We start from the raw sequence: 16,018 nt of genomic DNA on the forward strand, positions 1-16,018 counted from the left end.
TGGAAACTTCATGGTTCTGCTCCTCTGACCTTTCTAGGAGACACAAGGCTCTTGTAATCTCTCAACCCACTTCCCCTGCAGTGCTTACTGTACCTTCCCTTCAGGAGTCAGGCTGTATATGTATCCGTTGGGACTGTACTTTCAACAGTTTATTTTCTGAATGGTCTCTGTCTGTTGCTAAGGGAAGTTTCCTTGATGAGAGGTGAGGACTCCACGTGTCTGTGAGTGTAAGGAACGTAGTTAGGGGCTGTGCTGGTTTAGTAAAGTAGCAGCTGTAAGTTCTCCTCTGAGGTTTTGCTGGCCCTGGTAGTTGGTTTTCAGTATCACACATGACTTTTCTTTTGTTGAGCAGGCCTTCTTCTAATCAGAGAGCTGCTGGTTACTCCCAAGATATGTATACCATTGTTGCTCCTTTATAGTTATCGTAACAGGGTGCCCATCATTGTGGTTCAAAGGTACAGTTTTTTGGGTGGAATTACTGGTTACTTCCCACTTTTCAAAGATTGCATGGTACCTTCTGATATCATGACAGGTAGTCCTTAAGCAGGGGGATTTCAAGTCAGATCTATCTCAGATATCCTATAACTGAAGTGTAAGGCATCTTTAAACAAAGAGACTTAACTTCCAAGACAATCAAGAACAATAGCTATAACCTATAATGCTTTTGAAGTCTCTTGGACAAATGCTGATACAAGAAGATATTTTCTCATATCTGAAGTTTTTGTTAGGTAGTCTGTGGCTCTTTTGTAGAGCATTGTCAGCCAAGATGGAAAATTTTTATTTATATTGTTTTATTTTTTAAGACATATGTTTTGGTTTTTAATTATGTGTATATGAGGGGACTGCACATGAATGTGTTGCCCACAGAAGCCAAAAGATAATGTTAGATCTCCTCTGGAGCTGGAACTACAGGCATTTGGGAGCCACCTTCCATGGATACTGAAAACTGAACTCAAATCCTATGAAAAAACAGTTATGTATGTACTCCTAACCACTGACCCATCTCTCAAGCACCTGTGTCTTAGTTAGAGTTTCACTGCTGTAAACAGACATCATGATATCATCTCTTATAAGAACAACATTTAACTGGGACTAGCTTACAGGTTCAGAGGTTCAGTCCATTGTCATCAAGGCAGGAACATGGCAGCATCCAGGCAGGCATGGTGCAGGAGATGCCGAAGTGTTCTACATCTTCATCTGAAGGATGCTAGCAGAATACTGACTTCCAGGCAGCTAAGGTAAGGGTCTTAAGCCCAAGCCTACAAGGACACACTCACTTCAACAAGGCCACACCTCCTAATAGTGCCACTCCCTGGGCCGAGCGTATACAAACCATCACACCCTGTTACTTTATTATATTTTATTAAGTTGTTCAGCCATGTCAGAGATTGAATCTCGTGCTTTGTAAAGCAAGTGCTTAACTACTGACCTCTGATGTCTGCCTGATTTGTTTTCTTCAGTGCTGGGACTGAGTCCTTTTCGTAAATACATTTTCATCTTCTTTTTTATCAAGTCCTTCATCTGAGAACTTCTAAGAGGGCTTTCGATTACAATGTATGTTTCTATTCAGTTCGAAGACGGAAGGTGCCTACTGTCTGCTGTTATAAACACAGCTTTGAATATGAACAATCCCATGCTGATTAGAGGTTTTCAGCATTAAGCACGAACCTCAGCTGTAAACTTTAGTAAGTAACAGAAAACATAATTCTCTGGCTCGTCCAGTACTTTCATGTCACAGAGTTGAAGTTACTTCTCCTTATATGACAAAGAAGCCAAATGCAGGCTATAATCAAGGGGGCAGGCTATGATTAAATCTGCATAGTGCCGTCTTCAAACTTGCTATCAATTCTGTAGAGGTAAGGAGACAGAAATATACAGCAAGGAGTCTTTTTTTAAAGAGGAAAAAATTTCTAACTGAGAGTATCTGATGTTGCTAATTCTTAGGTGATTAGGAATCAAATGGTTGGGCATAGCCATGCTCTTCCCTGTCCTTTGCTTCTGCAACACAAAGATCAAGGTTCTGCGAATTTGGTCTTTTTCGAGTGATGGGGACCATTCCCTTCATTGGTCCATTTAGCAATAATCCACAGAGCCCCTTCCTGACCCCTGACAGAAAGCGTGGTTGCAAAGTCTGTGGAGTTTGCAGTTATTTCAGTGAGAAGCTGAAGAAATCCTACCAAAAGAATGAGAGAAAGCTTTTGTTTTTGTTGTTCTTCCCACAATAGGGAAGAAATAAGCTTAACTGAAATCTACCTTTGGAATTCTGAGGTTCTTGGAAGTTAATGATACTACTGTCTTTGGGTAACTCTGATCCTTGACAACATTGTACTCTTGGTTTACAAGAGTTCTAATGGCCAGTGGCAGGGACTGAGCAGAGGCCAACAGCCTTCAGAAGCCAAGCACATTAGCTATAGGAGACGCCATTGTCTCAGTGAGGAAACACGCAAAGCGCTTAGGCCATTCTGAGGAAATTTGACTGTTCTGTGTGGTTAGAGAGACAAACTACTAAGTCTTGACTCTCATTATCAATCCTAACAAGGTAAGAGTGACTATTGACTGGCTGACATGATGCTTCCTTTGTGGAAACGTCTATAGATTAGTTAATAAATGGACAACACTTAAAAAAAAAAAAAAGTTCCCGCTCAAAAGAAGACTTACCCCAAGCTCATCCTACCCCCAAGAAAAATGAGCAATCAGTATGATCAGGTTATCAGCAGATTAACTGATTCTGAAACCTGAACTTGTATCAGGTGCCTCGGATGAGGCTCACTCCACCACCCAGAACCTCCTTCAGAGTGAAACTTCTTATTCCATCTCTTTCTGAGAAGGGCCGACAGTCCTCAGAGCTGGCCTATGCAAATTCACACTCCTGCCTTGGCAGTCCGCATTCCAATGATAAGTCCACAAGCTCACATCTCCTTCTTTTTTCCTATGGAGCCCTGTCATGCCTGGTTTTCATATGACCTTTCTGGTTGGTTTACTTTCTTCCCTTGACTCGTACAAGCTCTCATCCCAAATGCACCATTTGAAGGCTGATTTCTATCTCAGAGTCTGTTTTGCAGTAAACCTGAACTGTGAACTCTGGCGCCCTCTGGGGGCTGCAACGCTGCTGCTTGCAGATGCTCCTACCTGAGCTTGGCTTTGTCTGAACAAACGGAAGAGAAGTAAGCTGAACACTTCACTGCTTCCTGCCATGGTTTGGGGAGAGTAACATTAAGTCTAACTGTAGGCACAGAGGGGCTGGGTGACACCTTCAGCAGATGGGGGCGGGTCTAAGGAACATAAGACCAAAATGAAGGAAGACTGTTTAGATTTGAGTGGATGACTCCAAAGAAGAGCACTTAATCTTCATCGTCAAGTTGACTGGATCGATAATCTATATGTCTATAAAGAGACGTGCCTCTGGGAAGGTCCATAATATGCTAGGAAGTAAGGCATCCAAGTTTTATAAACTGCTACCAGATCCTCAGCCTCTCCATCATGCAGCCATTGTTGGACTACCCAGTCCAAACTTTATAAGGCAATCTAATAAATCTTGGTAAATATATAACACATAACACATATGCAAATATGTATGCATATATAATTTACAGTTTCTGTTTCTCTAGAGACCCCTAAGACTCAGTAGTGCAGGAGCCCATATGCACCCACTGTCCTGTGTGACGTGACCCTTTCCAAGATGCAGTCTTCATCTTCCCATACATGCTGGCCTTGAAAGGGGTAAGGAGTCGCTGATTTTTGAGAAAGAGACTTAGTTAGGTCTGGTCTTATGTAGTCCAGGTCATCCTTGAGGACAAGATTCTTCTGTTTCAACCTCTCTTCATGTTGGGATGATAGTGAGCCACCATGCACCAGACCTTGCAGGATGTTTTGGGGCTTTTGGTATTTTGTTTGTTTGTACTAAGGATTGAACATGGGCACCTTACAGTAGCTACACAAGTGCTTTATGCTGCCCTTCCCCTTTTAAATGTCTATATTTTTAAGTAGAATATCTCAATCCATTCTTGGACAGTTTATTATATGTAAGCAACATATCTTGATCACATCCATCCTTATCACCTCCCAAAATGTAGTCAGACAGACTCTTTCTACATTTCCCAGGCTGGCTTTGAGCTGACTATGTAGCCCAGGCTGACCTCAAATAATTGTTCTCCTGCCTCAGCTTCCTGAGTTACTGGAATTTCAGGCATATGTCACTATGCCTAACCTCTTTCAGTTCTTGTTAGAACTGACTGAGTAGGTCTACTAGAAAATAATGTTATTGTCAAACAAACAGACTTAGGGATAATGCAAGCATGCTGCGATGCTCAAATCCCCACCTCGTGGTTTATAGAGTCACTGGCATTGCTTAACACTCTATGCATTCCCAGAGCTTACATTGCTGTGACCCATTCTGGACCCAACCTGCTGAAACAAAGTTTTAAAAATTTGTCAGGAATCCTAGGCCCATGTTATTCTGAGCACAAATTTCACTGTTAATATGCATGCTTCTGTACTTTAGTTTCATGTTTTCTGTAACACTGTGACAGGAAAAAGAGAAACTAGGAGTTTGGCCAAACTGTGGATAAACCTGTTTTGCTCTATGAAAGTTTTCCTTGCATCTTTGTAGGGACGCTAAGGTGAGTTTGTGGAACTCAGTACCTAGTCACCCTCCTGTTTGCTAAATGTGTTGAATTTGAGGGGAGGGTGTCACATCTTCTTACTCTGCTTATTCTATACCTGGACAGTCACAGTAGAGCTCAGTGCTCCATCCTCCTCCCCAACCCTTTCTTCCTGCATCTGAATCCATGCATCCTCTTTCTTCCTCCCTCCCTCTCTTCCTCCCCCTCTCTCTCTTCCTCCCTCTCTCTTCCTCCCTCTCTCTTCCTCCCTCTCTCTCTTCCTCCTCTCTCTTTCCTCCCTCTCTTCCTCTCTCTCTTCCTCCCTCCTCTCTTCTTCCCTCTCTCTCTTCCTCCCTCTTACTCTTCCTCCCTCCCTCTCTTCCTCCCCCTCTCTCTTCCTCCCTCTCTCTCTTCCTCCCTCTCTCTCTGCCCCCCTCTCTCCCTCCCTCCTTTCCTCAGTCTCTCTTTGCATGTCTGGTCTCATTCATCATTTTTCTTTCTCCCCACCCACACACATAGCCTAACTATAGTGTTTTGTGGAGGGGAACGATTCTTTTTTTTTTTTTTTTTTTTACATCAGAAGCAAAACACACCAATACACTATTTTCAGTCTTTGAAAATAAAAAATTTCAATTCCTTAATAATTCAATTACAGCATTTGCTGCTGCCCCCTCCTCCCATTTCTCCTTGTCCTCTTTCTCTTCTTTTTCTTCTTCCTCCTCCTCTTCCTCTGCCTCCTACCCCCACCCCCAACTCTCTTTTGAGACAAGATTTCACTGTGCAGTCTCTGCTGGCCTGTAACTGACCAAACTGCCTTAGAACTCAGAAATCACCTTGCCCCTTTAACACTGGGATTAAAGGTGTCTGCCACTCCACTCAACCTGCCTACTCTTTTATGAGGAGGAGGAGAGAAGGAGGAGAAAGAGGAGGAGGATTAATAGGGGACGAATGGGAGGAAGGAGATGAAGAAGAGGAGGAGAAGAAATGGAGGAGGAAGATGAGGAAGAAAGAAAAAGGGGAAGGAGAAGAGGGAGAGGAAAAAGAGAGAAGGAAGGGGGAGAGGAGATGAAGGAAGCACCTCATGTTATCACAGGAAATAGGAATGCTCTTTCAGATACACAGTAGTCTGGTCATCTGGACTGCTAGTGATGGAAACCTCATTCAAACCAGTTTACTTAAGAGACTTTATTGAGCAGTGTAAAGTAAGAGCTGGAAGGAGGCTCCTGTTTCGGGTGTAGGTGGACACGGTAGCTTAGTCACCAGATCAGATGTCGTTCTCTAGGTCTGTTGGCTCCCTTCTCCCTGATTCTAACTCCCTCTCAGATGACTGTTGCTCACTGTAGCAAGATGTTTTCACTAAGTCTCCAGTCTTCCAGCATTCAACACCCATCACCAGTCCAAAGGGTGGGCCTAGTTATGTCTTAAGTTTCAGCCCAAGTCCTGAAGTTAAAGATAGTCTGACTCAAAACACTGGGACCTGAATTCCTTAGAGAGACAGCAGCTACAAGGACCACAGAAAGGAGAACTGTGGCAGAGCAAAAATGGGAAAAGTGTTAGTCATGTGCGCTCTACTCACCCTTAGAGACTCCACTCTGGACCTTCAGAAATTTAAAAAGCACTGTACAGAATGATTTCTTACTTTTTAAAAGTATTTTATTTAAAGATTATCATACACAGAAATCTCTGAACACCCCAGAAACAACTCACAGACTGTACGAAGCTCCAAAAAAAAAAAAAGAATAAAAAATAAATAATTAAATAAAATAAAGTTAAAAATAAAGATTATCATAGTTTTCCTTTTTCATTCTAAGCTTTTATTTGTTTTAGATTTGCTTTATTTAGTTCATGTATATGAGTATACTGTAGCTCTCTTCAGACACAGCAAAAGAGGGAATCAGATCCCACTAGAGATAGTTGTGAGCCACCATGTAGGTGCTGGAAATTGAACTCAGGAAGAGCAGTCAGTGCTCTTAACCACTGAGCCATCAATCCAGCCCACACAGTCATTTCTTGATTAAATTCACAGAAAAAGCCATCCTCCTGTTAGTTTACAATGGAAAAATTCCCTGAAGTCTCCAGAAGTCTTCTGGATCTTGATGATAGTGATTATACTTGTGTACATGTAAAACTGCATTGAACTATACTTAGAACTTGTCTAGTTCACCATGTGAGTAGTTTTGTGTGTATTAACCTATTGATTTAATTTTTTTGTTTTGCTTTACTTCCTGCAAGATTATTAACAAATATTTGTGTCAATTTTGAACATTGTCTTAGGGTTTTATGGCTGTGAACAGACACCATGACCAAGGCAACTCTTATAAGGACATTTAATTGGGGCTGGCTTATGGGTTCAGAAATCCAGTCCATTATCATTAAGGCTGAAGCATGGTATCATCCATGCAGGCATGATGTAGTAGATACTGAGAGTTCTACATCTTCACTTGAAGGCCACTAGGAGAAAACTGGCTTCCACATAGTTAGAAGGAGGGTCTCATTCCCCACCGCTACAGCAACACACTTCCCCCAACAAGGCCATACGTCCGAATAGTGCTACTCCTTGGGCCAAGCATATTCAGACCACCACAAAGTACTCAAATCTGTTGTCTCTCATTTGCTTTGTACTAAACTTGTTTAGTCTGAAGAAATAGAGGTTGTGTCACTGGGGAAGAAAGCTCAACAGAGATTGGGGTTCATGTACTACTTGGTATTGTTCTGGATGTACTTGCCTATAGTCTCTTCTGAATATATGCAGTCATGTACTATATAACATTTCTGTTGCTGATGGATCATATATATTGTGAGGGTTCAGTAAGACTATGTTACCTACTGATATTGCAGCCATATTTGTGTAATGAAGTATTGACATATGTCTTAGAATATATCCCCACCATTAATCCATTTTTATGACTGTATTTTTTGCCAAATCTGTTAACAGAGAACACATTTAGAAACTGGAAAGACCTGATAGATCATGTCTGGGATTAAGGCTTCTAAGGATTTCCCTAAATTATAAGCAGGTAAGACTATTCATGATAAAATAAATAGATAAATAAATAAGTAAGTCTGTCCTCTATTTTAAAGTGACACTAATCAAAACTATTTTCAACAAAACAACTGTAATTGACATCCCTAACAACTTATTGGAATGAACTTAGAGCTGATCCTGTCCACTTCCATCACCAGCTGTGTGAGTAAGTCATCTGACTGAGCCTGAATCTCAGCTTCACAAATATAAATATTGACAGTGAGCCTGACTTTCAGGGAACCCCTGAAAAACCTGAAACACCACATAGGAAAGGTCCTTATGTAATTAGTGTCAACTCCTGTTCTGGTTTTCCACCCACGCCTTTGACCACATTAATCACAACTTCTGGACATTTCTTAGACAATGAGATTATTGCCCTATTATTCCCTCTAAGTTAAGCTACTGCTGAGCATTAGTCCACAAACATCTTCCATTTTGTCAGTGCATCAGAGCACCTTACCCAAACTGCACATTACAAATTTTTGTTAGCTAACTTATTTATTCACTTCACACCCTAATCATAGCCCCCCTACTACCAGTTCTCCCAGTCCCATCACTGACACCCCTGTCCTCATTTCCCCCTCTCCTCAGAGAAGGGAAGGCATCCCCATGGGTAACAACCCACCCTGACACATCAATTGCAGCAGGATGTTTCATATCCTCTCCCACTGAGGCCAGACAAGTCAGCCCAGATAGGAGAAAGGGATTCAAAGGCAGGCGAAGGAGTCCGAGACAACCCCTGCCCCAATTGTTAGGGGATCCACATGAAGACCAAGTTACATATCTGCTATATAGTTTTAGGCCTAGGTCCAGTTCATGTATGCTTTTTGGTCAGTGTTCCAGTCTCCAGGAGACTCTATGTCCAGGTTATTTGACTCTATAAGTCTTCCTGTGGTGTCCTTGACCCTTCTTGCTCCCTCAATTTTTCCTCCCACTCATCCACAAGACTTCGGAAACTTCACCTATCATTGGGCTGTGGGTCAAGTAGGCTTCATCCCAGGGATACAGGCATAATTTATTATATGAAAATCCTGTAATATAATCCACCATATAAACAAACTAAGGGGGAAAAAACCCACATGACCATCCCATTAAAAGCTGAAAAGCCTTTGACAAAATCCAACATTCCCTCATGTTAAAAGTCTTGAAGAGACCAGGGATACGAAGTGCATACCTAAACAAAATCAAGGTAATATACAGCAACCAATAGCCCATATCAAAGTAAATAGAAAGAAACTTAAAGCAATTCCACTAAAATCAGGGACAAGACAAGGCTACTCTCTTTCTTTATATCTATTCAATTTAGTAGTAAGACAGCCAAAGGAGATCAAGGGGACACAACATAGAAAGGGAGAAGTCAAAGCATCGCTATTCTCAGATGATGTGGCAGGATGCAGAAGCACAGGTTACATCTTCCAGCTGCAGTTTTCACACGACGTCTTGTTTTTCTGGGTCATTTATTAGTATGATCTCCTTCCCTCCACTTACAACAGTATTCATATTGGAAACCTCCTTGTTAATGTTCCCAAGTAAAAGCAACATGCTGAATTCTCTTCATCTGTTTTCATTACCACATCCTTCTTTGGCTACACAAAGAGAGATGAATAGGGAATAATTATAACAGTACAGAGAAGAAAGCGATTTTCTCTTTGAAAGTGAGATCATTGTTGAGTGAAGAAAAGCTTGTTGGTTTTTGTAAAGTTACTAGAGGATGGTGAGGGAGGTGATTTAATAGGGACTGTAAAGCAGTGGAGAGGTTGGCAAATAACCTTCTGTCCGCACAGTGTCTCCCAGATGAAAGGCGCGTTACTCAAACTCCTTATCTGATTTCATTTCACTGCTACTCCATTAATTAACATCAGATAACGATTGTTTTCTCCCATTTGTGAGTGTTGAAACAGAGGTGAGTGTGCACAGACACCATGAGTAAAGATAAGGACACCTACATCTAAAGCCTTTTCCCTCCTCTTAGAGAGGCTGGATGAGAAAGCCGATAAAGATAAAAGCTATAAAGATGCTAATAAAACAACTAACTTGCCAGCCACAGGACTTCCGTCCAGGATTTCTTCCTTTTCTTTTTTTTTTTCTAGAATTAGTTATTTATTTTATGTATATGAGTTCACTGTTGCTCTCTTCAGACACACCAGATCCCATTACAGATGGTTGTGAGCCACCATGCAGTTGCTGGGAATTGAACTCAGGTCCTCTGTAAGAGCAGTCGGTGCTCTTAACCACTGAGCCATCTCTCCAGCTCCCGTATCCAGGATATCTATATTCTCCTTAGAATGTGGACTAGACTGGAAGAAAAAAAGGAACTACACAAGGAAAATGCTCACTTTGACTAAGAACTCCTGGAGACTAATATTGAATTTTAAAATACCAGTCTAATGTTACTTCCAGAGGACATTCCATTGGTTTCTAAGAAGATATGCCAGAAAAATGGGATAAGCTAACAAACAATTAATATAATTAGTCCTAATGAAAATTGCAGAGCCTAAGGTCAACCTAAGACAAATAATTGCCACCTGGACCCAAAGGCTTTGGGGAAATTATAATTTTATAATGAAATTAGTTCTTATAATATTATGCTAAATTGGAAGCATTCAAAAGCCATTGAAGTATGTCCTTGTGGGTCCACATCTGTTGTATAGTGATAACAAAATACATGGTTATCAACATCTAAGTTATAAATGACTAAAATGACTGGCATGTGCAGGTATGGATTTATTAAACTGACATACTGAGGAAAAGTGCATGGCTCAAAGCAGTAAGAGGGAGCTTTTGTCTCTATTTATTTATTTATTTATTTATTTATTTAAAAAATAGACACTCTTTTTCACTGTAGAGTGCTAAATACCCTTTTATGGGCTTAGAGACATTAGAGCTGTGGTTCTCAACTGTCCTAATACTGCAACCCTTTAATACAGTTCCTCATGCTCTGATGACCCCTAACCATAAAATTATCTCATTGCTACTTCATAACTGCAATTTTGCTACTGTTATGAATCATAATGTAAATATCTGATATGTAGAATATCTGATATTTGACCCTTGTGAAAGGGTCATTCAGTCTTGAGCTGCATCATTGCTCAAGATTAACAAGCTGTGACACAGACAAGGTCAAAGGGGAGCTTGAGGTTAGCAAGCCTTGTGTGGAAATGTTGAAGAAAAGTAGAATGTCAAAAATGCACCACTGGAGATTATAATCACAATCCACAATAAGGTGTTGTGCCCACTGCAAAAGAATGCTGGTGGAGATGTTACATGAAATAAATACAGGAAAGAGATCTGAAGGTCAGAAGGGAAATTCCACAATATACAGAGGGCTTCGTGAAAATGACAACGGACAGAACTTAAACATGATAGAAAAATGCCCCCCCCCAAAGAGCTTGGAATACTCAAGAAATGTAGGTTGTCCTGAAGCTGTTTGTATTTTAATGTTAATTCCACTTCCCTAAGAAGGGCTGGCTAGTCACATGACTCCAACTGAGCATTCTCATTTTAATTAGTAAAATAAAGGAAAGTCAGTGACTGGGTAGGAAGAGGGAATTAGAGCGGGCTGAGAGGCCAGAAGAAGGTCAGAGGACTGAGGTGAGAGGTAGAGGCAACACAGAAGTTTCCAAGGACCAGCTAGACCCAGGTGATATTAATTGGTGTTAAATAGCTATGAACATTAAAGATTTTATAGGTCTTTTGTCTTATATGAAGGGCAGTTTGTATCTTTGTCTATTTGATGTAATCTTGTTGTGTAGGGGGGTTTGTGGATTGAGAGTTGAACATATAAACCTGTATGAAAAGTTATCAGGCTGTAGAGTTGTGTTTGTGTGGGATTTGGGGGTACAGAAATACCCCAGGACAGAGGCGGAGAACAGGTGGTAGAAAAACCGCCCAGGGAAAGGAGTTGCTCAGACCAGTTGGGCTGGTGGTGGCTCAGACCAGGAGCCAGAGAAGTGTGGGCTCCGAACTAAAACTGGGCCTGAGGAGTGAGACCCCAGGGCCGATAAAGAGATAAACCGATTCTATTTTTACTGCAACAAAGAAACCATCCACAGAACTTATGAAGCTCAAAAAGAAGGAAGACCAGAATGTGGATGCCTCAGTCCTTCTTAGAAGGGAGAACAAAACAGGGGAGGAAATACAAGGTCAAACAGCAGAGCAGAGACTGAATAAAAGATACAGAGACTGCCTCACCTGGAGAACTACCCCATATGTAGCCACCAAACCCAAACACTATTGCTGATGCAAAGAAGTGTTTACTGGCAGGAACCAGACATGGATGTCTCCTCAGAGGCTCTTCCAGAGTCACACAGATACAGATGAGGATGCTTGCAGGTAAACATCAAACACAGGGATCCCAATGAAAAAGCTAGAGAAAGGACTAAAATAGCTGAAAGGCTTGCACCCTCATGGGAAGAACAACATCATCATTAGTCAAGGCACTGAGGTGGAAAGGTTGATTGGGAGAGGGAGCACCTTCATGGAATCAAGTTGAGGAGGAGGAGGAGGGAGGGGAGAAGGGTATAATATTTGAAATGTAAATACAGAGAATATCCAATAAAATTGAAAAAAAAAGAAAAAATGTTTATCTTTCTTATTAAGTTGCTGTGTTTATAATTAATGGGAATTTGCTTGTTTGTCGGCTTGGTAAAATGGTTCCTGAAGGTTACACTAGAAAGTGAGACACAGATGATTTAATGTCAAGTTTCTCAAAGGATGTGTAATTCACGAAAACGTTTGGCAACAGTAAAAGGTTTCTGAAAATTAATTCAAAGTCCAACAGGCAGAGGAAGTGCTCGCTCACCTAGGACTGGAAGACTGGCCACCACAGCCTTGGATCTGAACGTGCAAACTGGGCACTGGGCTCTGGGCTCTGGGCACTGCACATGCAGTGCTCTTAAGCTATTGTAGGATAGTTGACCATGTTTGTGAACCACAGATTGTGAACTGGAGAGAGCGATTAATATTGTGGTGTGGTTTAGCCCCATCACACAGCTTTAATCCAAGAGCTTTCTGTAAACAGGATGAAATAAAGTCAACTGTAAGCCAGTAGGCAGAGCAAGCAGCCAGTTGACAGGGTGTGAACCTTGGGAAGCGGAAGGAGGGACACTGAGTTGAAGGGTATTTATGACAGCATGGAGGACAAAGGGCTTTTTCTCTATGGGTGTCAGTGGAGTAGGAAGCTCAGCTCGGTGCTTCTCTGCCTCTCTGAGCTAGCAGGCTTTCACTCCAACGCCTGGCTCCTGAGTCTTCACTGGTAAAATTGAACATTTGGGTTTTGGCTTTATAAAAAACCAACACCATGCAAAGCCGAAGACGGTGCTAGAAACAGTTCATATGCTATGAATCACATTCCTTTTCTTGCACACACCAAGAGTTCTATCCCACAAACTACAAAGGCTTAATTACAGAAAACAAAATGAATATTTTCCTATCATCATTACTCGGCAGATAGTATTAAAAGAGTATAACTTTGGTTTCTATTATGTTTAAATGCCTGGTTTAAAAAAATGCTGTTTTTGACTTGAGTTTTACACATACACACACACATACACACATACCATTATCAGATAAATTTAGACTATGGCTTAGTATAAAATTCCCAATAATATCTGAAATTGCCTGAAACACACTCCTGACATTTTCAGTCATGTGTAAAGTGGGATTCTCAGCGTTTACAGTTACAAAATCAAAATAACCATCACTGTGGAAAAACATGAATACGCTCTGCTGTCTGCAGAATCCTTTTGGGATTTAATTCTCTGTGTAACAATCAACAAGTACAGCCATCTTGTCAGTGTGAAAATTTGTGTTTATCTTTAATAAGTACTGGAGATATTTGCATACCAAAGAATTGTCTGAAAATGATCGTCTTTATGATTTATTGGAAGCGAACCTTTGATTTGTATATCTAGCACAGAACACTGTGGAGCAGGGTCGTGCAAGTTTTTCTCAGATGAAAAATAGTCTCCAAGAAAAAGCTTAAGCATCCCTAAGAGAGAGGACCTCAAGATGAACATTTAGGTGTTTTGTTCAAGATGCCTCTAATGTCTAGGCAAGGTGGCACTAGAGAAACTGAGGCAGAAGACCACAAGTTCCAGTTCAAGTTGCCTGTCCACTCATAAAGACCCTGTCTCAAAAAAAAAAATCTGAAAAAATATTTCTAATGTCTTCAAGTATTTAAGAAAATGAGAACAAACTTGCCTGGCGTCTTCTGTATACCGTCTGGCAATTTGAAATGCCATCCAGAATTCAATACATAAGAGTGAATCCATGGTACCAAACAACTATGGCTTCACTATAAAGCCTAGACAAGCCACAGCCCCAATTCACCTGCAAAGACCATAATGATTTGGAATGACTGATAACGTTATCGTACACTTTTCTGGCAATGAAACATAATTACAATAAGTTAATATTTATGAATCTCACTGAGGCTCTCAGATGAAGTGGAGTGATACGAAACTAAATAAATATCACATAAATAAGTAATTACCCAAGCAATTAAAGCCTCTCAAATTGTGGATTGTAAATTCGAAATCACTAATTGCTTCACAGGACTTAGGGCTCCAGATGACACAGGATGCTGTTTGAAATGAAATCTCCTCTACTCTGACCAGACTCTGAAAACAAGTGGAAGGAGGAGACATAGTGAGACGTGATGAAAATACACTGTAGGCATGTATGAAATTTCCAAAGAACTCAAATATATTTTTACAAAGAATAGAACAGACCCTATTAAAAAATGGGGTACAGAACTAAACAAAACGTTCTCAGTTGAGGAATATCGAATGGCTGAGAAATATCTGAGGAAGTGCTCGACATCCTTAGCCATCAGGGAAATGCAAATCAAAACAACCCTGAGATTCCACCTCACACCAGTCAGATTGGCCAAGATCCAAAACTCAGATGACTACAGATGCTGGCGAGGTTGCAGAGAAAGAGGAACACTTCTCCACTGTTGGTGGGGTTGCAAACTAATACAACCACTCTGGAAATCAGTCTGGCGATACCTCAGAAAATTGGACATAATGCTACCTGAAGACCCAGCTATTCCACTTCTGGGCATATACCCCAGAGACACCTTAGTACACAACAAAGATATATGCACCACAATGTTCATTGCAGCTCTATTTATAATAGCCAGAAGCTGGAAAGAACCCAGATGTCCTTCAGAAGATGAATGGATACAAAAATTGTGGTACATTTACACAATGGAATACTACTCAGCCACCAGAAACAATGACTTGACCAAATTCTTAAGAAAATGGCTGCATCTAGAGAATATCATTCTGAGTGAGATAACCAGTCACAAAAGAACAGACATAATATGCAGTCACTGATAGTGGGATGCTAACCCCCAGAGGCTCGCACTGCCCCAGAAACAACTCACAGAAGTCCAAGGAATAAAGAAAACAAAACAAAACCAAAAAAAAATCTTTACACAACAAGAAAACTTTGACTATTTTCATGTTACATTTTGTTTTGCATGTACTTTGTGCTCGTTGTAACTATTGGGTTTTCGATGCATACAGTCAAACCTTTAAAAAGATCAAGTACTGACTATTCATATAGATTTATGTAAAAATTATTTTAAAATCTGAAAAAAAAGTACTGACAAAAATGTATTGTATAATTTTACGCAAAAAATGCTTGAAATTTGTACATTTATCTTTGTTTTGTAAAATAAAGATGTTAAAAAAAAGAAAAAAGAGAAAATGAATAAATACATGAATGCTTCACGTTATATCAAGTATCACTGTATTCACACAGTGGTAGAAAGAAGAGCAAACATAAAGGATATGAAATAATTGGTTTGATTATGTGTATAAAGTAGTCTGAATGTGAAGTGTACACAGTGGGTCCCCATGGTTTATCTTCTGAATATGGTTTGTCTCTTGCACAATTGAAACAATTAAAAAAAATAGAACAGAAAGAAGAAAATAAGACCCCAATTTACCCCACTCCCAAACATACACACACGCACACACATACCACTAGGCACATTCTCAAAAATATCAGTTCAATGTAGTTGTATAAGATCAGAGGAAATTAAATAAACATTTTTATTATGTGTTCATAGGCAGTAAATATATAAAAGGCTCTAAACCAGATTTTAAAAACTTGATGATCACTTCAGGTAGAAAGAACCCACAGGGAATTCCTTGGACCACAGTTGCCTAAGACTTGGGTGTTCTGTACTGCAAATATACAAAGACAGTCATAAAATCTTGATTTTTAAAACAATTTTCTTAGTTTTATATCTTCTTAATTTTATATAAATAGAAGGAAAACAGGGAGTAACGGTGAATGAGAAATCACATTACTAATAAAGTCGTCTTTTTTTCTTCACAATTATGAAATCTCAAGATTCCAGATCTATTAGATACAATGA

Source organism: Micromys minutus (assembly GCF_963924665.1).
Source record: "Micromys minutus genome assembly, chromosome: 2".
Taxonomy (NCBI): domain Eukaryota; kingdom Metazoa; phylum Chordata; class Mammalia; order Rodentia; family Muridae; genus Micromys; species Micromys minutus.